This window comes from Mobula hypostoma, chromosome 8 (genome assembly GCF_963921235.1).
Source record: "Mobula hypostoma chromosome 8, sMobHyp1.1, whole genome shotgun sequence".
Lineage (NCBI taxonomy): Eukaryota > Metazoa > Chordata > Chondrichthyes > Myliobatiformes > Myliobatidae > Mobula > Mobula hypostoma.
In genome coordinates, this window is record NC_086104.1 from 2,458,011 (window position 1) to 2,482,739 (window position 24,729).

The 24,729-nt window shown below is 45.5% G+C and overlaps 1 protein-coding gene across 4 annotated transcripts in view; it reads right to left on the minus strand.

Annotated features, from left to right (window-relative positions):
• The window catches only part of ptk2ba (protein tyrosine kinase 2 beta, a), a 212,456-nt gene extending 190,430 nt beyond the window's left edge, over positions 1-22,026 (minus strand). For 3 of the 4 annotated variants that reach the window (XM_063055392.1, XM_063055391.1, XM_063055389.1), the window contains exon 1: positions 21,921-22,026. The gene's annotated coding sequence lies outside the window, so the exon portion shown is untranslated. The remainder of the gene's footprint in view (positions 1-21,920) is intronic. The other variant, XM_063055390.1, reaches the window with a different exon arrangement.
• Between the last annotated feature and the right edge of the window lie 2,703 nt (positions 22,027-24,729).

The following is a 24,729-nucleotide window of genomic DNA, read 5'->3' on the forward strand; positions in this document are numbered from 1 at the left end:
TGAGGATGTAACTAGTAGAGTGGATAGGGGAGAACCAGTGGATGTGGTATATTTGGATTTTCAAAAGGCTTTTGACAAGGTCCCACACAGGAGATTAGTGTGCAAACTTAAAGCACATGGTATTGGGGGTAAGGTATTGGTGTGGGTGGAGAATTGGTTAGCAGACAGGAAGCAAAGAGTGGGAATAAACGGGACCTTTTCAGAATGGCAGGCGGTGACTAGTGGGGTACCGCAAGGCTCAGTGCTGGGACCCCAGTTGTTTACAATATATATTAATGACTTGGATGAGGGAATTAAATGCAGCATCTCCAAGTTTGCGGATGACACGAAGCTGGGTGGCAGTGTTAGCAGTGAGGAGGATGCTAAGAGGATGCAGGGTGACTTGGATAGGTTGGGTGAGTGGGCAAACTCATGGCAGATGCAATTTAATGTGGATAAATGTGAAGTTATCCACTTTGGTGGCAAAAATAGGAAAACAGATTATTATCTGAATGGTGGCCGATTAGGAAAAGGGGAGGTGCAACGAGACCTGGGTGTCATTATACAACAGTCATTGAAAGTGGGCATGCAGGTACAGCAGGCGGTGAAAAAGACGAACGGTATGCTGGCATTTATAGCGAGAGGATTCGAGTACAGGAGCAGGGAGGTACTACTGCAGTTGTACAAGGCCTTGGTGAGACCACACCTGGAGTATTGTGTGCAGTTTTGGTCCCCTAATCTGAGGAAAGACATCCTTGCCATAGAGGGAGTACAAAGAAGGTTCACCAGATTGATTCCTGGGATGGCAGGTCTTTCATATGAAGAAAGACTGGATGAACTGGGCTTGTACTCGTTGGAATTTAGAAGATTGAGGGGGGATCTGATTGAAACGTATAAGATCCTAAAGGGATTGGACAGGCTAGATGCGGGAAGATTGTTCCCGATGTTGGGGAGGTCTAGAACGAGGGGTCACAGTTTGAGGATAGAGGGGAAGCCTTTTAGGACCGAGGTTAGGAAAAACTTCTTCACACAGAGAGTGGTGAATCTGTGGAATTCTCTGCCACAGCAAACTGTTGAGGCCAGTTCATTAGCTATGTTTAAAAGGAAGTTAGATATGGCCCTTGTGGCTACAGGGGTCACGGGGTATGGAGGGAAGGCTGGGTTCTGAGTTGGATGATCAGCCATGATCATAATAAATGGCGGTGCAGGCTCGAAGGGCTGAATGGCCTACTCCTGCACCTATTTTCTATGTTTCTATGTTTCTATGTTTTCCTGACAACGTGTCTCTCTTCACAGGCGTTTCTGCATTTCTCGTGGTTACGCAGAGTCAAGAATAAACCTACAGGTATCCCAACAGAACACAGAACGTAGAAAAACGGAACGCAGAACAAACATAGAACAGTACAGCACAGGAACAGGTCCCTTGGCCCACAATACTGTGCTGAACCAATTAAATTAGTAATCAAGTGGCCAACTAGACTAATCCCTTCTGCCTACACAATGCCTACATCCTTCCATTTTCCCCACAACCATGTGCCTGTCTGAGCATCTAATGAAAGTCCATAATGTATCTGGCTCTAACACCACCCTGGACAGCGCATTCGAGGCACATACCAATCTCCTCTCACCTTAAATGAATGTCCTCTGGTATTGGATATTTCAACCCTGGGAAAAAAATTACTGTCTGTCTGCTCAATCTATGGCTCTCATAATCTGGTAATGCTCTATCAGATCTCCCCCCAGGCTCTGTCATTCCAGAGGAAACGGATTTTGTCCAACCTCTCGTTATGCCCTCTAAACCAGGCAGCATCCTGGTGAAACATATTCTGCAGCCTCTCCAAAGCCTCAACATCCTTCCTATAGTGGGAAGACCAGAACTGTATGCAATAATCCAGATGCAGCCTAACCAGAGTTGAACAAAGTTGCAAGATGGGCAATAAGGAAGCAGTCAGGTAGCCATTCAGCTCATTGGTTTAGAGATTGCCTTGACCTAGGGGTTAGCACCATCTAAGACACCGGGGACTGAGCCTGTCCCATCAGTTACCAGTACCCTGGGACCACACCAGCTGAGGGGTAGGTAAGGCCCAGGGTCAATGGGAGAACCACAGCCTTCCCCTCATAATACAGGGCAGTGCATGTTTCCTATAGGTGGGGGGGGGGGTGTTCTAGAACCAGAGGACACACCTTCAGAATAGAGGGTCATCCATTTAGGACAGAGATGAGAAGAAGCAACACACAAAAAATGCTGTAGGAACAGGAGGTATGGAGGGAAGGCTGGGGCGGGGTTCTGAGTTGGATGATCAGCCATGATCATAATAAATGGCGGTGCAGGCTCGAAGGGCTGAATGGCCTACTCCTGCACCTATTTTCTATGTTTCTATGAACTCAGCAGGCCAAGCATCATGTAGGAAAAGAGTACAGTCAATGTTTCAGGCCGAAACACTTCGGCAGGACTCTTGTTTGTGATTAGAGAGAAGGAATTTAGCTGAAGAAATGGCTGTGAAGGTCAAACCATCGGGTATATTTAAAGTGGAGGTTGACAGATTTTTGATTAACCAGGGCATCAAAGGTTATGGTGAGGAAACAGGAGAATGGGGTTGAGAGCGATAATAACTCAGCCAAGATGGAATGGTGGAGCAGACTTGATGGGCTGAATGGCCTAATTCTGCTCCCATGTCTGATGGTAGTTCTCTGTCCAGGCTCTGAAGTTGTCCATAACCAGCTGCCTTGGAGGTGAGGCTGGAGCCATAACACTCAGGACTGGGAAACTCACAGTAAATCCGAGGCACGGGCTCACTTCCTCGGGGTCGAGGCTGACTCATAGTCCCCCACTCTTTCTGCTGAACTCCCTACTCATGGATTTAGTTCTTTAGACCAGCAGGACACTGGCCTGATGAGCCTGTTGTGGGCTGTACTGCTCTATGTTCTGTGGAATCAACTCCCACTCTCACTGCCCGATTTGAAGGCCTCCATCCTCTCTCCTCGAGCTGTAATATCACAGCTGCTCTTCACTCTGCTCACTTGGAATTCAGTTCCTGCAGCAACAAGTCCAAACTCCAACATTGCACGTAAAGCGCAGAAAAAAAATCACGGCAGCACTGCCAGGGTAAAGAGAAATCTAGCTTCTGATCACCGGCCAGAGGTGTGGACACCCCTTGGGGAGCAAGAATTTGTTAGTGTCTCTCTCCAATTCCCAGAGCCCACCATTTTACACTTTCTGCCATTTACACGTGTGGCTCTGGCAACATTACTACCAGTTGCAGGAAGACACGTTTCATGTGGTGACCTTGGTGGGTGAATTGGCCACTGTTAATCATTCCCAACATGTGTAGGCGAAGGGTAGAATCCCGGGAGAGTCAATGAAATGTGAGGAAAATTAAATAGGATTAATACGGTCAGCAAAGACTGTTTCCTTTCTCTGTGGGTCTGGTCTCTATTGGGTAGAATAAACAATCCTGAAACATACAATCACAACAAGGTTGCTGACAGCCTCAGGGTGGGGAATGCGCATATGTGTCTATGACAGAGGGGGAGAAAGAGAGAGCGAGACAGAGACAGGGGTGGGGGAGAGATGGGGGAGAGGGAGAGATTGAGAGATTGTGAGAAAGGGAGAGATTGAGAGAGAGAGACAGACAGAAACAGAAAGAAAAAGAGACATTGACAGATAGTAAGAAAGAGAGGGAGAGAAAGAAAGAGACAGAGACAGACAGAAAGAGAGAAAGGGAGTCAGAGAGATAGAGAGTCTGCGAGAGATATGGATAGGTTAAGTAAATGGGCAAGCGCCTGGCAGATGGAGCACAATGTTGGTAAATGCAAGGTCATCCACTTTGGAGGGGAAATGAAAGGGCTGTTTATTATTTAAATGGTAAAATCTTGCAGCACGCTGCTGTGCAGAAGGATTTAGGAGTGCTTGTGCATGAATCACAAAAGGCTGGTTTGCAGGAACAGCATGCTATCAAGAATGTTGGCCTGCACTGCTAGAGGGATTGAATTTAACAGGAAGGAGGTAATGCTGCCGATGTACAGGGTTCTGGTGAAGCTGCAGGTTGAGTACAGCGTGCAGTCTGGTCACCATACTTGAGGAAGGATATACTGGCTTTGGAGGTAGTGCAGAGGAGGTTCACCAGGTTGAGTCCAGAGAAGAGGGGATTAGACAATGAGGAGAGATTGAATTGCCTGGGACTGCACTCGCTGGAACGGAAGAATGGGAGGAGATCTTATGGAAACATATAAAATTATGAAAGGGATAGATAAGATAGAGGCAGGAAAGTTGTTTCCACTGGTAGGTGAGACTAGAACTAGGGGAGATAGACTCAGGATTCGGGGGAGTAAATTTAGGATGGAGATGAGGAGGAACTGCTTTTTCCAAAGAGAGGTGAATCTGTGGAATTCTATGCCCAATGAAGCAGTGGAGGCTACCTCAGTAAATATATTTAAGACAAGGCTGGATAGATTTTTGCATTGTAGGGGAATTAAGGCTTATGGTGAAAAGGCAGGTGGGTGGAGATGAGTCCATGGCTAGATCAGCCATGATCTTATTGAATGGTGGAGCAGGCTCGGCGGGGCAGATGGCCGACTCCTGCTCCTATTTGTTATGTTCTTGTGTAGGCCAGCATCTGGGGCAGTATGGACACGTTGGGCCAGATAGCCTGTAATGTGTGTTTTATAACCCTCAGACTTAATTTGGCATCAGGTCCTGAGTGTCATATCCTGTGGACTGATGGTATATGAGATGTTGTCTTCAAGAACAAGACCTCGACAGCCACTAGTGCATCAGCAGACAAATGCAATCCAGCTGGTCCTCCACTGAGTGAATACTAGAGCGCCAGGGCCAGCCCAGCCCGAATGCCCGCAGTGGCTGAGGCCACGCATTTTAACCTACAATAATCTTTTACAGTATCCACAATACCACCAACCTTTGTGACATCTGAAAACTCACTAGGCCAAGTCAATGGGTATATTTAAAGTGGAGGTTGATAGGTTCTTGATTAGTACGGGTGTCTCCTGCAAGATTCCGGATTGAACTCCATCTGCCACTTCTTAGCCCAGCTCTAAAAGCTCTCAAGTTCAAGTTTAAAGCCCAGCTCTACACCTGTCACTGGTTGTTGCAACCCTTGACAAACTTCTACGCTATTCACAACATCACCAACCTTCATGTTATTGGCACTCCCTTCTTCCTAGTAGAGAATGGACCCTACTTTGAAAAGGTGAACTTCCTCCTTCCACAGATGCTGACTGACCTGTCGAGAAATTTTCCCCTTTTTATTACTAGTTTCCAACATTGGCATGACTTCTTCCACCACGGTGCACAGGAGAGCAGGAACATATCACAACAGCAAGATCTACATTAATCTGCAAGGCATTCATGGATCTTCCTCATGCCTGACATTGTACTGTTCCTTGTCAAGAGGTTGCGCAAGTCGAAAGCTCTGAGATGTCTGCTCTATTAGAAAGTAAAATATGGCAGCTCGACACAGCGCGCAGCGGCAACTCCGGTGAATGATATCTGTAATCTGTCAAGTAGGGTGCCGTGCACAATCCTGATTTGATGGAGACAGACATGAGAGTATGGAGGAACATCTGGAGAAACTTCTGAAATGCCTTCTTAGCTGCCACTGCTACTGTGCGATCCAGAATCTCCGGAGGAGAAGGCCCCGAGTCCTCGGCTTTGTTTGTTACTCGGTGGCTGGGGTGGGGTCGAAGCGCTCGGCAGAGATGGTGCTCAGTGTCGGAGGGCTGGTCGGAGGCTCAAAGTTTTCGTACGAACTCAGAGTCAGGTGTGGTCGGGTGCTTCCAATCCATCGGCAGTTGTCAGCGCCTGGAGGTTTATGGCGGGGAGATTTTCTCCCTTTTTGCCGCCTGCTATCGGGGACTATCGGGAGTTGATTGGAACTTTGACTTTTTTTTTACCGTGCCCATGGTCTGCTCTTTATCAAATTATGGTATTGCTTTGCACTGCTGTAACTATATGTTATAATTATGTGGTCTTGTCAGTGTTAGTCTTTGGTTTGTCCTTTTTTTGTGATATCACTCTTTTTTTGTGTATCATTTCTTAATGCATGCATTTCTAAATGACAATAAATGAGGACTGAGTGTCCTCATATTTTAATCTAATACGTGCAACTCCACAAGCCCACATCCTGCACCTGTATCTCACCGCCCACTAACCCATAATGATTCTCACAAACCATTTCATCTTTCTTAAGAAATGTGAAACCAAGGGCTTCCTGCCTCTCTCACACAGATACTTATGCTGGCACCATTTTCCTCTGATGATACTTAGCTGGCAATTTTATATTAATCATAGGATATAGAACAGTACAGAACAAAAATAGGCCATTTGGCTCACAATGTTGTGCCAAGTCAATTAAATGAATAATCAAGTACACAACTAGACTAATCTCTTCTGCCTACATGTGTCCTTAATCTTTCATTTTCCTCACATTCATGTGTCTATCTAAACGTCTCTTAAAAGTCCCTGATGTATCTGCCAGCCCAAACAGGTACCCACTACTCTCTGAGTAAAAAAGTTGCCCCTCACATCTCCTTTGAAATTACCCCTTCTCAACTTCAATGTGTGCATCTGGTATTAGACATTTCAATCTTGGGAAAAAAATACTGCCTGTCTGCTCTATTTATGCATCGCATAATCTTGTGAACCTCTAACAGATCTACACCCAGCTTCCACCACTCCAAAGAAAGCAACTCAATTTTGTCTAATCTCTTTATTAATTGCTTTAGAATCTAAAGTCTCTGCAGATCGAAGATGTCAGTACCCACCATATCACCCAACTAATGAAGGTCAACACACCTCATGCCTTTGTAACAAACCTACCAACTTGTGCGGCAACCTTGACGGGATCTATGGACATGGACCCTAAGATCCCTCTGTTCCTTCACACTGCTAACTTAGGTAGCAAATTTTATTAATCACTTTGAAATCTACTATACCAAGACAGCTTGATCGTATCATTCAGCATACCAAGAGAGACTGCAGATCGTATCCTTCAGCACCTGCCCTAACTGTGAAGCTGGTGGTGAACAGCCTTCTTCCCCACTGCTGCACTTGTCATTTTCTTATGGTATAGTAGAAGGCCACTCTGCCATCAAGTCTATGCTGGCTCTCAGGGAAATCCCACCAAATCCCATTTTTCCCCACTCCTGTCCCTGTAAACTGCATACTCCCTGGGCATTGCTTAGCAAAAGAGCAGGAAAGTTCTCTTGGTATCGTGGTCTTTCCCTCAACCAGCATCATATTAAACAGCTGATTTGGTCATTATAACTTAGAAAATAGAACATAGAACATTGAATTTAAACTTTGAACATAGATGTTAGAATATAGAACTTAGAACATAGAATTTAGAACAGTACAGGCCTTTTGGACACAATGTTGTGCCAACATTTTAACCTACTCTGAAATCAATCTAACGCTACCCTCCCACATAATCCTCTATTTTTCCATCATCCATGTCCCTATCTAAGAGTTTCTTAAATATCCCTTTGTCCTGGGTATGACTCTAAACTGCAACCGGTGATGAGGCTCTGATTGGGGACTTTAAGAGCTTTGGGGAAAGTGGAGTTTAGTCATTCATTGCTCCCAGGGCCACTCTGACCCAGAACAGTAGCACCTGCAAGGGTTCCTGCTCAGGGTACAAGCGAAAAGCCAACGGCGTATCCAGCAGGTTCAGTAACTGAACTTATGGCAGAGAAGGCGGATGAGCTAGGACCTCAAATGTCAACAGCTATAGTACAGGCGGATGAACATTTGGGAAGAGAAATGGTGATTTATTTAGTTCATCCAACAGAAGGCAATAGCAAACCACAGTTGCTAGATACCAGGTTTCCTAGAATCTATTTGCTAAGAAAACCATGGTCAAACTCACAAAATGTATTGTACAACAACAGCATCAAGAGGATTTTGAAGACAATTCTGAAGATGCTTCGCTTGGTAGGGTTGATTCTGGGCAGCAGGGGATCCCCGACTATCATCAAGCTACTGCTCATAAAATTCAAGTAACACTAAAGAAAATTATTGCCACTTGGAATGTAAGAACCCTATATCAAGCAGGAAGATTGGACAATGTGATAAATGAAATGGAAAGACTAAAGATTAACATTATGGGAATTAGCAAAGTTCGTTGAACAGGTGCTGGAACATTTGTTTGTTTTATTGACTACACAAAAGCATTTAATAAAGTGAAGCACAATGAGTTATTTGAAATATTACAGGAAACTCTAGATCTAGATTCAAAAGACCTCCGCCTAATCAGAAATCTGTACTGGGAACAAACTGCTATTGTAAGAATAGATGGAAAAGTGAGTCAGTTTACGAAAATCAAGAGAGGCATTAGATAAGGGTGTGTTTTCTCCCCTGATTTGTTTAATATGTACAGTGAAACAATATTACAAAAAATAAGAGACATCTTGGGAATCAAAGTTGGCGGTAAAAACATCAATAATTTTAGATATGCAGATGACACTGTGTTAATTGCAAGTACAGAGGAAGAACTACAAAACTTAATTGATATAATTCAGCAGTCGCCAACCACCGGGCTGCAGAACGGTACTGGGCCGCAAAGTATGTGCTACCGGGCCACGAGGAAACAATATGATTTGGCAATATGAAACGATACAAGTCAGCTGCACCTTTCCTCATTCCCTGTCACGTACTGTTGAACTTGAACATAGGGTTGCCAACTGTCCCGTATTTGCCAGGACATCCCGTATATTGGGCAAAATTGGTTTGTCCCATACGGGACCGCCCTTGTCCCATATTTCCCCCGCTAAGGTAGAGCATTCCTATGAACCCTTTCATGCCGAAATGGCGTAAGGCGAACGAAAATAACACTAACATATAGAAAAAGCAGGAATGATATGATAAATACACAGCCTATATAAAGTAGAAATAATGTATGTACAGTATAGTCAGGAAGATTAAGCCAAAACCGTTTTGTGGAAAAAAAAATCGGCACATACGCACATGCGCACGTCAAATATGTACCCGTTCAAAGCTTCACGGTCATGGTAGTCTTTCCTGGGGTAAACACAAGTGTCCCGGGATTTGACTGCTAATTTTGTCCCTCATTTCGGAGTGAGAAAGTTGGCAACCCTAACTGCAAAAGACATGTTGAGGTGAGTTTAACCCTACTTGAACATCACCCCCACCCCCGGTCAGCCGGTCCGTAAGAATATGGTCAATATTAAACTGGTCCACAGTGCAAAAAAGTTTGGGGATCCCTGATATAGTTGTTGAAGTAAGTGCAAAAATAGGTCTATCTATCAATTGCGAAAAGACAGAATGTATGGTGATATCCAAAAAGAAGGAGAATCCTATCTGCAGGCTGAAAATAAACGGGGAAGACATAAAACAAGTACAGAACTTTTGCTACCTAGGAAACTGGGTGACATCAGATGGCAGGTGTGACATGGATATCAAAAGAAGAATAGGGATGGCAAAAGATGCCTTTACGGGAATGAAGAGTTTACCGACGAATACTAAACTAGGCATGACAACCTGCCTCAGAGCTCTGAAATGTTACTTTTATCCAGTTATGTTATATGGCTCAGAATGTTGGCCAATATCTAGTAACATGTGGAAACGATTTGAAGTAGCAGAGATGTGGTTTTTGAGAAGGATGCAAAGAATATCAAGGACGAAACGAATATCTAATGAGGATGTCATGAACAGAGCAAGCACAAAAAGAGAAATAATGTATGAGATCACGAAAAGGCAACATGACTTCATTGAACATGTGATTAGGAAAGAGGAGTCATGGTACTCACGGGAAAGATTGAAGGGAAGAAAGCAAGAGGAAGGCAAAGACAAATAATGATGGAGACAGCAGACAGAGAACTGGAAATGAATACCAATGAATTGATCGACTTGACCCGAAACAGGAGTGTGTGGGCCATGGCAGACAAAGCTTAAACTGGGCATGGCACCTGATGATGATGATGAAATATCCCTAATGTATCTGCATCTACCTGGACCCACCACTATTTGTGTTAAAAATCTACCTCCAACACCCCTCCTATACTTTCCTCCATTCATCTTAAAATTATGTCCCCTCATATCAGCCACCTCCACCCCAGGAAACAAAAAGACTCTAGCTGTTTATCAATTCCTCTCATCATCTTGTACACCTCTGTCAAGTCACCTCTCATCCTTCTTCACTCCAAAGAGAAAAGCCCTGGATCAGCGGTCCCCAACCACCGGGCCGCGGACCGATACTGGGCCGCAGAGCATGCGCTACCGAGCCGCGAGGAAACGATATGATTTGGCGATAGGAGTCAGCTGCACCTTTCCTCATTTCCTGCCGGGCCGCAAGGAAACAATATGATTTGGCGATATGAGTCAGCTGCACCTTTCCTCATTCCCTGTCACGCCCACTGTTGAGCCATTACGCACGCGAGGTCATTACGCACGCGTCGTCCATGTCAGCGCGGGAAGGAGATCAACTGCTCGTGCTTGCAAATGACGGCTGGCTGAAAAGTTTGTTTGACATAACATCTCTGCTGGCATTCTGGATCAAAGTCAAGGCTCAATATCCTGAGATAGCCACGGAAGCACTGAAAACGTTGCTTCCATTTCCAACATACCTCTGCAATGAATGCAATGAAAACTAAACTGCGGAATAGACTGGACATAAGGAACCCTATTCGAGTATCGCTGTCTCCCATCACCCCTCGACGGGACCATCTTGTTGCAGGAAAACAAGCCCAGGGCTCCCACTGATTCAGAGATATTAGTGCGTTGCAATGATTTTATATGTTCATACGGGGAAAATATGCGCTGTGTTTAATATCCAAACATTACTTAAAATGTTATGATGCTATTGACTTATATAACCATATAACAATTACAGCACGGAAACAGGCCATCTCTGCCCTTCTAGTCCGTGCCGAACGCTACTCTCACCTCGTCCCACCGACCTGCACTCAGTCCATAACCCTCCATTCCTTTCCTGTCCATCTACCGATCCAATTTTTCTTTAAATGATAATATCGAACCTGCCTCTACCACTTCTACTGGAAGTTCGTTCAACAATTACTTCAAGCTCCCCTGTCCTCCGCTGATAATTGACTTATCACTATATTCATGCGAGGAAAATATGCGCTCCGTGTTTAATATTAGATTTGTTACATAAACCCTTTTAGAAAGGAAATTGAGTGTATTAGCCACTTATCACCGATATTCCAGTCGTGATTATCAGCCCCCCCCGCCCTGAACAGGATCGCCAAAAACGATTTGTAGAAAAATAATTGGCACGTGCACGCATGCGCAAGTCACACATGCGCACTGGTGCCCGCACAAGGCTTCATGGTCATTGTAGTCTTTCTCTGGGTAAACGCAATGTTTTGACTGCTACTCTTGTCCGTTGGCAACCATTCCAACCCCCTGTCCCCCTCCCCGTCGGCCGGTCCGCAAGAATATTGTCAACATGAAACCGGTCCACAGTGCAAAAAAGGTTGGGGACCCCTGCCCTAGATCACTCAACTTATCCTCATTAGACATGTACTCTAATCCAGGCAGCATCCTGGTAAATCTCCTCTGCACCCTTTCTGAAGCTTCCACATCCTTCCTATCATGAGGTGACCAGAAATGAACACAATATTCCCCTTCCACATGTCAATTAATTTCCTCTCCAATCCTCCAGAGCATAGTAGTTGACAATTAATTCGTCAACCCCCACGTCGTTGGGAAGTGGGAGGAACCGAGAGCTCCCGGGGTAAAAACACGTGCTCATGGGGAAAGCGTGCAAAATTCACATAAACCCACATCTCTGGAATTTTAAGACAATGGCTTTACCAGCAATGCTATCTGCTGGTGAAGGTGTTCCCACAGTGTTCAAAGTTCAAAGTAAATTTATTATCAAAGTACGTAAATGTCAAAACAATAGAAATTATGAAAAAAACTTATTTAAACAAAGACTACCAAATAACCAATGTGAAAATGAAGACAAATTGTGTAAATAAAATAAATAATATTGAGAACATGAGTTGCAGAGTCCTTGAAAATTATTCTGTAGGTCACATAAGTCAAGTCAAGTCACCTTTATTGTCATTTCAACCATAACTGCTGGTACAGAACATAGTGAAAATGAGAGAATGTTTTCCAGGACCATGGTGCTACATGAAACAATACAAGAACTACACTGAACTATGTAAGAAAAAACACAAGAACTACACTAGACTACAGACCTATCCAGGACTGCATGAAGTGTACGAAACAGTGCAGGCACTACAATAAATAATAAATAATAAACAAGACAATAGGCACAGTAGAGGGTAGTAGGTTGGTGTCAGTCCAGGCTCTGGATATTGAGGAGTTTGATGACTTGCGGGAAGAAACTGTTACATAGTCTGGTCGTGAGAGCCCGAATGCTTCGGTGCCTTTTTCCAGATGGCAGGAGGGAGGAGAGTTTGTATGAGGGGTGCGTAGGGTCCTTCATAATGTTGTTTGCTTTGCGGATGCAGAGTGTGATGTAAATGTCTGTGATGGCGGGAAGAGAGACCCCGATGATCTTCTCAGCTGACCTCACTATCCGCTGCAGGGTCTTGCGATCCGAGATGGTGCAATTTCCGAACCAGGCAGTGATACGGCTGCTCAGGATGCTCTCAACACAACCTCTGTAGAATGTGGTGAGGATGGGGGGTGGGAGATGGACTTTTCTCAGCCTTCGCAGAAAGTAGAGACGCTGCTGGGCTTTCTTTACTATGGAGCTGGTGTTGAGGGACCAGGTGAGATTCTCCGCCAGGTGAACACCAAGAAATTTGGTGCTCTTAACAATCTCTACGGAGGAGTCGTTGATGTTCAGCGGAGAGTGGTCGCTCCATGTCCTCCTGAAGTCAACAACCATCTCTTTTGTTTTGTTCACATTCAGAGACAGGTTGTTGGCTCTGCACCAGTCCGTTAGCCGCTGCACCTCCTCTCTGTATGCTGACTCATCGTTCTTGCTGATGAGACCCACCACGGTCGTGTCATCGGTGAACTTGATGATGTGGTTCGAGCTGTGTGTTGCAGCACAGACGTGGGTCAGCAGAGTGAACAGCAGTGGACTGAGCACACAGCCCTGGGGGGCCCCCGTGCTCAGTGTGGAGGTGTTGGAGATGCTGCTTCCAATCCGGACTGACTGAGCTCTCCCAGTCAGGAAGTCTAGGATCCGGTTGCAGAGGGAGGTGTTCAGGCCCAGCAGGCTCAGCTTTCCAATCAGTTTCTGAGGAATGATTGTGTTGAATGCTGAACTGAAGTCTATGAACAGCATTCGAATGTACGTGTCTTTTTTGTCCAGGTGGGTTAGGGCCAGGTGGAGGGTGATGGCAATGGCATCGTCTGTTGAACGGTTGGGACGATACACGAACTGCAGGGGGTCCAGTGAGGGGGGCAGCAGGGTCTTGATGTGCCTCATGACGAGCCTCTCGAAACACTTCATGACGATGAATGTGAGTGCGACGGGACGGTAGTCATTGAGGCAGGACACTGAAAACTTCTTCGGCACGGGGACGATGGTGGCGGCCTTGAAGCACGTAGAAACGACGGCACTGCTCAGGGAGACGTTGAAGATGTCAGTGAGAATATCTGCTAGCTGGTCTGCACATCCTCTAAGCACTCTGCCAGGAATATTGTCTGGTCCAGTAGCTTTCCGTGGGTTGACCCTGCACGGGGTTCTCCTCACATTGGCCATGGTAAGACACAGCACCTGGTCATTTGGAGGAGGGGTGGTCTTCCTCGCCGCCACGTCACTATCCGCCTCAAACCGAGCACAGAAGTTGTTCAGTGCACAGTCAGATGATGTTGTCCTGTAGTTGGTGACGTCCTGAATGCCCTTCCACATGCGCCACGTGTCGCCGCTGTCCTGGAAGTGGGTGTAAGGGCTGCCTTGTCGCCTGCTCTGAAGGCGGAGTCACGGGTCCTCAGCAGCGCATGCACCTCCACGGTCATCCATGGCTTCTGGTTAGCGCGTGTAGTGATGGTCTTGGACACAGTGATGTCATCGATGCACTTGCTGATGTAGCTAGTCACTGATGCCGTGTACTCCTCTAAGTTGGTAGAGTCGCCATCGGTTGCAGCCTCCCTGAACATGTGCCAGTCAGTGTGCTCAAAGCAGTCTTGGAGAGCAGAGATGGCTCCTGCTGGCCAGGTTTTCACCTGCTTCTGAACTGGTCTGGAGTGCCTGACGAGCGGTCTGTATGCTGGGATTAGCATAACAGAGATGTGGCCTGAGTAACCGGGGTGGGGGCGGGGATCCGCCCGATATGCGTCGGGATGTTTGTGTAAACAAGATCCAATGCATTCTCCCCCCTCATTGCAAAGTCCACCTTCTGATGGAATCTGGGGAGCACTGACTTAAGGTTAGCATGATTAAAATCTCTGGCGACAATAAACAGTCCATCAGGGTGTGCGTTCTGCAGTTCGCTAATAGCCCCATACAGTTCACAGAGCGCCTCCTTAGCATTGGCGCTAGGAGGAATGTAGACACCAACTATAATGACAGTGGTGAGTTCCCGTGGTAAATAAAATGGTCTGTATCTAACAGTCACAAACTCCACTAGCGATAATCAGTTCAGAGCTGAAGCTAGTGAGTTACCCACGGTGGTTCAGGAGCCTAACGACAGTGGAGTACTAACTGGTCATGAACCTAAGACTCCTGTACCTCCTGCCTAATGGGAGTAGTAATGGCCTGGATTGTACGGATCCTTGCTGATGGATGCTGCTTTCTTGTGGCTGCACTCCTTGTTGGTTTGCTCAGTGGTGAGAAGAGCATTGCCTATGAGGAATTGGGCAGAATCCATCACTTTTTGTAGGCTTCCCCATTCCTGGGCATTGGTTCTTCCATATGAGCATGTAATGAAACCAGTTACTATACTCTCTACTTGCATTTATAGAAATTTGTCAAAGATTTTGGTGACTTTGACAAAATGTTGTGGGAGAATGGGCAGAGTAGTGGCACTAGAATATAGTATTAGAAAGTGAAGATTCATGCAGTTTGGCAGAAGGAAGGAATAAAGGCGCAAACTACTTTTTCAAAGGGAGAAAAGTTAAAAATCAGAGGCGCAAAGGACTTGGGAGTCCTCTTACAGGATTCCTTAAAGGTTAACTTGCTGATTGAGTTGGTGGTAAAGAAGGTAAATGCAATGTTAGATTTCATTTCAAGAGAACTAGAATATAAAAGCAAGGATGTAATGCTGAGGCTTTATAAGGCACTGGCCAGACTGCATTTGGAGTACTGTGAGCAGTTTTTGACCCCTTACCAAAGAAAAAATATGCCGATATTGGAGAGGGTTTCAGAGGAGGAACCCAAGAATTATTCTGGGAATGAAAGGGTTAATGTATGAGGAGTGTTTGCTGAAATTGCTGAAGTTTAAAAAATGAAGGGGATCTCATTGAAAGCTGTCAAATATGGAAAGGCCTAGATAGAGTGAATGTGGAGAGGATGTTTCCAATAGTGGGAGGGACTAGGACCAGAGGACAGAGTCTCAGAGCAGAGGAATGAGAACGTTTGTGAGGAGGAGGGACTTTATCCAGAGGTAGTGAACCTGTGGACTTCATTCCCAAAGATGGCTGTGGAGGTCAAGTGACTGGGTATATTTAAAGTGGAGGTTGATAGGTTCTTGACTAGTCAGGGTGTCAAGACCACAATACCAGGAGAGCGCTCCTGCCCCTATGCTAAACAATGCCTTGGGATTATACAAGGTTGCAGCAAAGGGAATGGGGGAATGGGGGAATGGGAGACGGCCGACTCCTGCTCCAAATCCTTACATTCTTCATTAGAAGTGGAACAGGCTCGGCAGGCTGGATGGCCGACGGCTGCTCCAAATCCGTACATTCTCAATGAGAACTGGAACAAGCTCGGTAGGCTGGATGGCCGACGGCTGCTCCTGAACCTCATGTTCTTAATGAATGGTGAAGCAGGCTTGACAGGTTGGATGGCAAATTCCTGCTCCTGATTTCAAAATGTAAAGTTCAATTTCAAAGTTCAAAGCATTTTGAAAAGATAATGCCTCAAAATGCATCATTAAGGTCCCTCAGCATTCAGGACATGCCTTTTTTCTCATCACTACCATCAGGGAGGAGGTACAGGAGCCTGAAGACACACATTCAATGTTTTGGGAGCAAGTTCTTGCATCCGCCATCAGATTTCTGAAAGTTCCCTCACTATTTTGTTCTTGTAGAAACATAGAAAACATACAGCACAATATAGGCCCTTTATAGCCCTGCTGTGCTGAACATGTACTCACTTTAGAAATTACAAAACATCCTGACTAATCAAGAAATTTTTCTGTAGTGAATACTGAAGCAAAGTATTCATGAAGTACCTCTGCTATCTCCTCCGGTTCCATACACACGTTTCCACTGTCACACTTGATTGGTCCTATTCTCTCACGTCTTATCCTCTTGCTCTTTTCACATACTTGTAGAATACCATGGGATGTTCCTTAATCTTGCTCACCAAGGCATTCTCATGGCCCCTTCTGGCTCTCCTAATTTCACTCTTAAACTCCTTCCTGCTAAGCTTATAATCTTCTAGATCTCCATCATTACCTAGTTTTTTGAACCTTTTGTAAGCTTTTCTTTTCTTCTTGACTAGATTTTCAACAGCCTTTGTACACCATGGTTCCTGTACCCTACCATCCTTTCCCTGTCTCATTGGAACGTACCTATGCAGAACATCACACAAATATCCCCTGAACATTTGCCACATTTCTCTCTTTTTACACTACCGATTCTTTATATGTTGTCATTTATATTAATTTCATGTCTTGCACTGTCCTGCTACCACAAAACAACAAATTTCATTACATACGGTATGCCAGTGATCATAAACCTGATTGTGATTCTGACCTCCTGGTAGAAGTTTAAAGAATGTCCAGTCAGGCAGGTTACAAGGGCCAGAGTTCAGCGAGTTCAAATAATCAGCCCCTCTGCTGTGGCATCTCCTGATAGTCACCTCTCGTCTGGGACCTCAGACCTCAGACCTCACCCCCCTCCCCCATTTCCATTTATATCTCCCCAGACAAATAGCTTCACCTCACCCTCTCAGCCATCACCAGAACAGTGTCTCCTGTTCCCCGCTGGTTCACGCTGCCTCTCACAGCTTCTATACAGAACCTGTGCTCACAGACATGAAGATCAGAAGTTGTTCTACTTATGTGGAGGTGGTCACAGCCTAATACTCTGAAGGTGTGAACGTCACTTGTCACCTACCAGTCCAGCCTTGTGTGTGTTGAATCACTGAATCATACAGCATGGAATGAGCCATTCAGTCCACCTCAGCTTGTGGATACACTTCCATAATAACCATTTATGGTTGGACAAACTGTCTTTTATCTGTGGAGCAGCAACGGCTGAGGGGAGATCTGATGGAAGTTATGAGAGACATAGATAGAGTGGATAGATGATATGCTTTTCTCAGGGTTGAAATGTCTAATACTAGAGGGCATGCACTTAGGGTGAGAGAGAGTAATTTCAAAGGAGTGTTAGAGGCAGATATCTTTCTAAACGCAGACAGAGGTGGATGCCTGGAATGCACTGCCTGGTTGGTGGCGGTAGAGGCAAATACATTAGAGACTTTTAGTAGGCATTCAGACAGGCACATGAATGTGAGGACATGGAAGGATAGGGACATTGTGTAGGCAGAAGGAATTAGCCGAGTTGGCCATTTGATGAGTAATTTAATTGGTATGGTGCAACATTGTGGGCCAAATGGCCTGTTTCTGTACTGTACTGAACTATGTTCTACGTTTATCACCTCATTCTGAGTCCATCGCCCACCTTGACCAAGAGATTGCAGAGGAGATTTACCAGGATGCTGCCTGGATGAGACAGCACGTCTTATGAGGATAGGGCATTTCGCTCTGGACTGAAGGAGGATGAGAGGTGACACGAGAGAGATGTACAAGATGATGAGAGGCATAGATGGAGTTGACAGCCAGAGACCTTCTGCCGGAGTGGAAATGACCAATACGAGGGGATATCATTTTAAGGTGATTACAGGAGGATATCAGAGGTAGTTTTTTAAACACCGTGGTGGGGGTGTCGAACACCCTGGTAGTAGAAGCAGATACATTAGGGACATTTAAGAAACTCCCAGATAGACACACAGACAATGAAAAACTGGAGGGCTGTGTGTGACTAAAGGGTTAGGTTAAAAGGTCAGTACAACATTGTGGGTCGAAGGGCCTGTACTGTGCTGTACTTGTCTTTCTTCTACATTCTCTGTTCTGTTCTAAGAGATTCAAGTGCCCACCCAGGACCACCTTCTATGTTCTCAGTGAATTCTCGTCCACCACCCTTTCTAGCAACGTGTTCCACCAGTCTCTGGCTGAGGAAGGTCCCCCTCAGAACCCCTCTGAATCTCTCCATCTCACCCTAAATCTATGTTCTCTAAACTGCTGATGTCAAAAATGGAGAAATGTTTTCTGCAGTCTACCCCACCTATAGTTACACCTCAGCCTCGACTCCTCTTAACCTCCTCTGCTCCAGTGTGGCAAGGTGACTTAGCAACTAGCACAATGCCTCACTGCGTCGACAATTTGGGCTCAAATCGCAGCACTGTCTGTAAGGACTTTGTACATTCTCTCCATGATCACCTGGGTCTTCTGTTTTATACTGCTGCCAGTGGCATGGTGACACGTGGCCAACTACCAGGGCTACAACACAGTAAAAGATGGCAATGTATCGTGGAAACCATTGTCAAACAAAACAGAATCCAGGTAAATATAGGCCGGTGAGGCCTACCTCGATGGAGAGGAAACCACCAGAGAAAATTCCGAGATAGGATTTTTGTCAAACTGAAAAGGCAGCAACTGACCAGGATCTCAACATGATTTGAGAGGTGAGAATCCTACCACACTGACTGGGATCTCGGGATAGATGTGAGAGTGGGAATCCTGTCACACTGACCGGGATCACTGCTGAGATCTGAGAGTGGGAATCCTGTCACACTGACCAGGATCTCGGGATAGATTTGAGAGTGAGAATCCTGTCACACTGACCAGGGTCTCGGCATGGATCTGAGAGTGGGAATCCTACCACACTGACTGGGATATCAGTGTGGATCTGAGAGTGGGAATCCCGCCAGACTGACTGGGATATTGGTGTGGATCTGATAGTGGGAATCCTTTCACACTGACCAGATCTCGGCATGGATCTGAGAGTGAGAATCCTATCACACTGACCAGATCTCGGCATGGATCTGAGAGTGAAAATCTTGTCAGTGACTGGATCTTGGCATGGATCTGAGAGTGGGAATCCTGTTACATTGACCAGGATTAGGACTCAAATGGCTAACCAAACTAATCTCTTCTGCCTACATACTGTCCATAACCCTCCATTTTCCTTACATTCAAATGCCTATCTAAACTTCTCTTAAAAGTCCCTCAAGGCGTTGGGGCTGGAGGTGAGCGTCAGGCCGGTGTTCAGCTCACTGCTCCAGGAGGCTCTGCACTGAACTGAGGCCGTGGCCACTTGATCAACTTCAGTTCTGAATACTATTTGCGACCTTTCATTGTTTTCACATTCTGTTTTTTTTCCCTCTCTGCACATTGGGTATTCAACAGTCTTCTTTCGTTTTAATGTGTTCTTTTGTGGCTGCCTGTAAGGAGATGAATCTCTCCTCGCTACTACCGTCAAGAAGGAGATAGAGGAGACCTGGGTCCCACACCACCAAGTTCAGGAACATTTATTACCCCTCAACCATCAGGCTCCTTAACCAGCCTGGATAACTTCACTCACCACAACCTACAGACTCACTTTCAAGGACTCTGCAACTTATGTTTTCAGTATTTTTTTTGTTACTATTTGCACAATTTACCTTCTCCATTTGCCATGGAGAGCATTCTGACAGGCTGCATCACTGTCTGGTATGGAGGGGCTACTGCACAGGACCGAAAGAAGCTGCAGAAGGTTGTAAATCTAGTCAGCTCCATCCTGGGTACTAGCCCACAAAGTACCTAGGACATCTTCAGGGAGCGGTGTCTCAGAAAAGCAGCGTCCATTATTAAGGACCTCCAGCACCCAGGACATGCCCTTTTCTCACTGTTACCATCAGGTAGGAGATACAGAAGCCTGAAGAGACACACTCAGTAATTCAGGAACAGCTTCTTCCCCTCTGCTATCTGATTCCTAAATAGACACTGAATCTTTGGACACCACCTCACTTTTTGTTAATATACAGTATTTCTGTTTTTACAGATTTTTAAAAAATCTATTCAACATATGTAATTTACTTATTATTATTATTTTCTCCTCTCTTCTAGATTATGTATTGCATTGAACTGCTGCTGCTAAATTAACAAATTTCACGTCACATGCCGGTGATAATAAGCCCGATTCTGATTCTTTTGTACATTGGTTGTTTGTCAGTCTCTGTTTATGCATTGTTCTTCATTAATTCTATTGTATTTCTTTACTTTCCTATGAATACCTGCAAGAAAATGAAACTCAGGGTATATGTGGTGACATATACATTATATACTTTGATGAATAAATTGACTTTGAACTTTGATGGAGGTGTCTAATTTATGATAATGTAGATAGCGAAACCTCCAGGAGGACCACAACCTTGTCATGGTTTGGAGGCTTGTGTGCCTCAATGACACAGAGAGCTGTTGACTGGAGTCAGGGCTTTATGGTTTGGCTCTTGGTAGGGTCACCCATGCAAACAAGTGAAAGGGTAGTGGCCAGGCTAAGAGGGGTCCACTGGTCCTTTAGGTTCAGGGGGTTCAGCTTAGGGCTAACAACCCTGACTGACAAAACAGAATTGTTATGGAAACAGCAATGACGAATCCTTCTACATCTGAGTGCGACTGTATGGACAGACAGAAGGAGGACCTTCACGGCTGTCCTCGGTGCCAGCGGTAACGGGCAGAAAGTAATTAAGTAACTTTCATCACCAAAGTAGGGGTAGAAAAAAACCAGGAGGGCGAAGAACAACAGGAATTCTGCAGATGCTGGAAATTCAAGCAACACACATCAAAGTTGCTGGTGAACGCAGCAGGCCAAGCAGCATCTATAGGAAGAGGCGCAGGAGGGCGAAGGTGTAGATTGAGAGAGAATTTGACGATCTGAGGCATAGCTTTCAATTCTACACAGAGCATGCTTGTAATCCAGAATTTGCTGAGAGAGGAGGTGGTGGAATCTGATACAATTCCAACAGTTATGAGACATTAGACTAACACCTGAACGACCAAGGCAAAGGATGTCGTCTCAAGGCAAATGGGATTCATGTCAATGCATGAAAGGACTAGAAGGGACTCGATGGGCCAAAGGAGCTCTCTCCCTGACATAAATAACAACTAGTTGAGATGGAGGTGGTGAGACTCAGAGGCTCTGACATTCCCTGCCCCAGAGGACTGGATCGGATCCAGGGATCTGCTCAGAGCTAAGAGACCTTTCATCAAAACAAGTTGCAAATTCCCACTGAAGTGTATGTGGTGATTATTCAACACTCAAATCCCTCAACTGACTCACACATTCTCACACATACACACTCACACAGACACAAAGATAGACATACACACATATCCACACACTCACACACAAACTGACAGACACACACACTCACACAAACATAAAGACTGACACATAGACACATGCGCACACACAGACATGCACAGGCCTGCCCAGATAAAGTGGTCTCTTAAGCTCAGTCCCTGATGCCCTGACAATGCCCTCACCTCCTCCCACCCTATTGCCCCCGAGGTGCTCAATGCTCTGGGCTGCTCCATGACGCCGGGGGACAGGCGCCCTCCAGCCTGTGCCAGTAACCCCACACCGCTCTGCACTTCCTGATTCAGAGCCGAGGGCGCTCAGGCAGAGGTCTTTGAGAGCAGGCACCTACCTGTCTCTGCCGGTCCAAGCAGCGCGCTTCCACAAGGTCAGACCCTGTCCGCACCCACCCCCACCCCACAGTAACCCCCAGGGTCACAGTTGTACTCACGGAGGTTTGGACCAGCCGCTGACACAGGTGGACACTGTCACTGTAGTGCACTGTTCGAATTGAGCGAAGTTTCTGGTGACACAAGGCCACGCCCCTCAAGAACAACCAGATACTTCCTGATACTTAAGACTGCCTACCTTAAAGCTCAGAAAAGAGGCACACCACAAAAATTTGGTAAACTGGTTTACTATTGTCACGAGGCGGGGGCGGGGGCGGTTAGCAAGTTTTGCAGGTGACACGAAGATTGGTGTGTAAAAGTTTGCCATATGTTACGACAGGACATTGATAGGATGCAGAGCTGGGCTGAACAGTGACAGATGAAATTCAAACCCAAACATGTAAAGTGTAAACATGAGATTCTGCAGATGCAGGAAAAACAGGAGTAACACACACGCAAAATGCTGCAGGAACACAGCAGCTCAGGCAGCATCTATGGGAATGAATAAACAGTCGACGTTTCGGGCCGAGACCCTTCCTCGTGACTTGGGGATTTCAACACGCAGGTGGGAAACCAGGTAGGTGCTGGATCCCAAGACAGAGAATTTGATGAATGCAAATTTGTAGATGGCTTTTTAGAGCAGCTTCCGATGGAGCCTAATGGGGGAAGTCTATTCTGGACTGGATGTTGTGTAATGAACCGGATTTGATTTGAGAGCTTTAGATAAAGGAACCCTTAGCAGGAAGTGACCATAAGATAAAGGAGCAGAATTAGGCCATTTGGCCCATCGAGTCTGCTCAACCATTTCACCATGGCTGAGACATTTTTCCTCTCAGTCCCAATCTCCTGCCTTCTCCCAGTAACCCTTCATGCTCTGACCAATCAAGAACCTATGAATCTCTGCCTGAAATACACATAGGTTCCTTATGTATACCAAGGTTCCTTATTCCTATTCACTTTGCCTTTGTATGTTCCTGTCAGGATTAAAGGCAAAGTGAATAGGAATAAGGAACCTTGGTTCTCAAGGGATATTGCAACTCTGATAAAGAAGAAGAGGGAGTTGTATGACATGTATAGGAAGCACGGAGTAAATAAGGTGCTTGAGGAGTATAAGAAGTGCAAGAAAATACTTAAGAAATCAGGAGGGCTAAAAGAAGACATGAGGTTGCCTTGGCAGTCAAAGTGAAGGATAATCCAAAGAGCTTGTACAGGTATATTAAGAGCAAAAGGATTGTAAGGGATGAAATTGGTCCTCTTGAAGATCAGAGTGGTCGGCTATGTGCGGAACCAAAGGAAATGGGGGAGATCTTAAATAGGTTTTTTGCGTCTGTATTTAGTAAGGAAACTGGCATGAAGTCTATGGAATTAAGGGAAACAAGTAGTGAGATCATGGAAACTGTACAGATCGAAAAGGAGGAGGTCCTTGCTGTCTTGAGGAAAATTAAAGTGGATAAATCCCCGGGACCTGACAGGGTGTTCCCTTGGACCTTGAAGGAGACTAGTGTTGAAATTGCAGGGGCCCTGGCAGAAATATTTAAGATGTCGCTGTCTACAGGTGAGGTGCCGGAGGATTGGAGAGTGGCTCATGTTGTTCCGTTGTTTAAAAAAGGATCGAAAAGTAATCCAGGAAATTATAGGCCAGTAAGTTTAACGTCGGTAGTAGGTAAGTTATTGGAGGGAGTACTAAGAGACAGAATCTACAAGCATTTGGATAGACAGGGACTTATTAGGGAGAGTCAACATGGCTTTGTGCGTGGTAGGTCATGTTTGACCAATCTGTTGGAGTTTTTCAAGGACGTTACCAGGAAAGTGAATGAAGGGAAGGCAGTGGATATTGTCTACATGGACTTCAGTAAGGCCTTTGACAAGGTCCCGCATGGGAGGTTAGTTAGGAAAATTCAGTCACTAGGTATACGTGGAGAGGTGGTAAATTGGATTAGACATTGGCTCAATGGAAGAAGCCAAAGAGTGGTAGTAGAGAATTGCTTCTCCGAGTGGAGGCCTGTGACTAGTGGTGTGCCACAGGGATCAGTGCTGGGTCCATTGTTATTTGTCATCTATATCAATGATCTGGATGATAATGTAGTAAATTGGATCAGCAAGTTTGCTGATGATACAAAGATTGGAGGTGTAGTATACAGTGAGGAAGGTTTTCAGAGCCTGCAGAGGGACTTGGACCAGCTGGAAAAATGGGCTGAAAAATGGCAGATGGAGTTTAATACAGACAAGTGTGAGGTATTGCACGTTGGAAGGACAAACCAAGGTAGAACATACAGGGTTAATGGTAAGGCACTGAGGAGTGCAGTGGAACAGAGGGATCTGGGAATACAGATACAAAATTCCCTAAAAGTAGCGTCACAGGTAGATAGGGTCGTAAAGAGAGCCTTTGGTACATTGGCCTTTATTAATCAAAGTATTGAGTATAAGAGCTGAAATGTTATGATGAGGTTGTATAAGGCATTGCTGAGGCCGAATCTGGAGTATTGTGTTCAGTTTTGGTCACCAAATTACAGGAAGGATATAAATAAGGTTGAAAGGGTGCAGGCAAGGTTTACAAGGATGTTGCCGGGACTTGAGAAACTCAGTTACAGAGAAAGGTTGAATAGGTTAGGACTTTATTCCCTGGAGTGTAGAAGAATGAGGGGAGATTTGATAGAGGTATATAAAATTATGATGGGTATAGATAGAGTGAATGCAAGCAGGCTTTTTCCACTGAGGCAAGGGGAGAAAAAAAACCGAAGGACATGGGTTAAGGGTGAGGGGGGGAAAAGTTTAAGGGGAACATTAGGGGGGGGGGCTTCTTCACACAGAGAGTGGTGGGAGTATGGAATGAGCTGCCAGACGAGGTGGTAAATGCGGGTTCTTTTTTAA